Here is a 2,648-nt window from a genome sequence, read left to right as displayed (position 1 = left end):
ACACTACTGTGCTTTTCTCCCCATAGAGGACTCTGTGGCCTATCGGAGAATTGCAAGTTGGGAAGGGCTGACTTGGAATCCCATTTTTCAACGCGAAGTGGCTACTTCCCACCCACCCCTCTGAAGTTAGCCCCGGAGGCTGTGTGGGATGATCTGTGGGCTTCTGATCAGAGGGAAAGAATGGCAGCAGTTTTATTCCAAAACGCAGCTGTGGATTAATATCACAAAGAAGAGTTTAGCCGGGCTTTTTTTCTTTTCTTTTCACAGTTCATTCACATAATGAATGTGAATGTCAAGACACCTTCATCTGAAGTCTGAGCGCTTTGGAACAAAGCAAAACAAAACAAATTTAGTGGAGGTGTCAAGTTTCAGGAATGCAGGAGCGGAGGTGGCGAAAAGCTCCACACAGGCTCAGCAATTGCTTTCTCTTCCATCATCCTGCCTGGATAAAATATGACCACACTCCTGTCTTCTGCTCCACCCACTCCCAAAGGAAGAGACGGTTGAGAATATCTACAGCTTCGGCGCGTGAAAGGGCTGCAGTTTCTATGAGACAAGCTGTATTTTTTAGGAGGGGGGAGAAAGAGCACCTTTTAGAAACTAACTTGGAGTAAATTTGAGGTTAGGAAATTCTCTGAGCCCTTCCGTAGTAGCCCTTATTAATATAAGCTTGTACTATTAGCACAAGGCTAAGCATCCAGTTTTCACTAATTTCCCCTTTGTGCTGCAGCCTCTTTGCTATATGCCCTACAAAGAATCCCCCAAGCCACAAGAACAGCTCTTGTTAGGGGCATGAGAGGCTGCAGTGGGTAGGATGCCTTGCCAGAAATCAGATATGCACCTTGCACAAGCAGAAATGTAAAACCCTAGTGCAAAACCAGGGTAGACATCGCATTGAGGCGTTGTTCCTGATGATGGTAAATTGCCCACTTCTCCATTGTCTCTTGAGACAGTCGGATCTCAATAACAGGAGCGCACAACCATCCGTGGTCACAACTGATAGCCTCCCCCCCCCTTTATTTTAAGTGTTCAAAGCACTAATGAATTCTTACAACCAGAATGTTCACCCTCATGTTGCAGACAGCACCAAGAAATGGTGACTCATCTAAGGCAACAGGGAGTTTTCGGCAGAGGTAGGATGTGAAACAGGAAGTTCCCATCATAGGTGGCATCCTTAGGACACAATTAGACAAGATAGCAGGAGAAGCTTTCCTGAATGTTTTAAAGAATGCACCCACATAGCAGAACTGTGCCACTGTGGAAGAGGAGGTGTTAAACATCCCCCTTCCAGTTTCCTAGAAGTAGTCTTCGCTGCATAGGTGTTGGGGGTTAATTATATTGTCTGAAAGGAAGCGAGTGCAATCAACTCAAGGAGCCGCCAGGGGAGATTTTTTGTGGGGGGGAGATAGCTCCAAAATGCTTTCCTCCCAAGGGGCCTCTGGAGCCATCCCAGTAAGGCCACCAAAACTTTAATGGGCCTCCTACTTTTGTTACTGATGGAGGGACTGTTAGCACTTCCAGTGTCACTGCAGGTAACATTTGCACAGACAAGTAGTTCAATTTCACACCTGCCCTCCATTCTCTTTCTTATTGGCTATGACCTGGTGTACCTGAGACATTCTGCAAACAACCACAAAGGAGATCAAAAGAATTGATGGTATCTGTGCTGAAGAGGCACAGGGCGCAGGGCACTTCTAGCAGCCTAGGAGCCATTGCAAGGCAACGCTTTCCCGCCCTGCTCAGAAAAAATATAGTTACATCATGAGCTCAAAGTAACATTGGAGGAACCGCACTGTAGCTCCTTCCCAAACCACTGTCTCTTCTTCAGGAGCAAAGGTAGCATGGAGGTTTGCAGGGGAGGAATAAAACACATTAAAATGCCTCTAAAGTCAACAAATAATTACTCAATTTAAAAAGTATGAAAAACCTAAGTGGCCATCCTCAACCCCAAATTCAATCCGATCAAGTTTTGGTTCTGGAAAGAGATGGAAGGGAAGGGAAGCTGACAAAGTCCTATCTCTGGTCCCCACACACTTTTCTTCTGAAGAGGGTGGGGAGGGGACATGGAGCAGGGCCCCCAGTTATGACTGCAGAATATGGGGCAGGTTCTTTGGGGAGAAGTGGTCCTTCAATTAGTTTGATGGGAGAAGATAGGTTTCCACAAAGGAAGTTTGCCTGGTGCCTAAAGGTGTATAATGAAGGCGCCAGGTGAACTTCCCTGGGGAGAGCATTCCACAGATGGGGAGCCACTGCAGAGAAGGCCCGTTCTCATGTTGCCACCATCTGGGCCTCTCGAAGAGGAGGCACATGAAGAAAGGCCTCAGGAGATGATGGGTACAGGTAGGTTCATATGGAAAGAGGCGGTCCTTGAAGTATTGTGGCCCTGAGCCATTTAAGGCTTTATAGGTCAAAACCAGCACTTTGAATTGGGCCCAGAAACCAATTGGTAGCCAGTGCAGTCAGACCAGGATCGGTGTAATATGCTCAAACCATCTACCAGTGAGCAACCTGGCACTAGCTGAAGTTTCCGAACCGTCTTCAGAGGCAGCCCTAACCTTTTACCTGGCAGTAGCCTGACCTGTAAGAGATGGTTTATCTTACTGGTCAGTTCTGTCAGCATATTTCAACAGATTACTACATAAATTTGA

Source organism: Podarcis bocagei (genome assembly GCF_964188305.1).
Source record: "Podarcis bocagei genome assembly, chromosome: 12".
NCBI classification, from domain to species: domain Eukaryota; kingdom Metazoa; phylum Chordata; class Lepidosauria; order Squamata; family Lacertidae; genus Podarcis; species Podarcis bocagei.
This window is presented reverse-complemented; position numbering follows the sequence as displayed.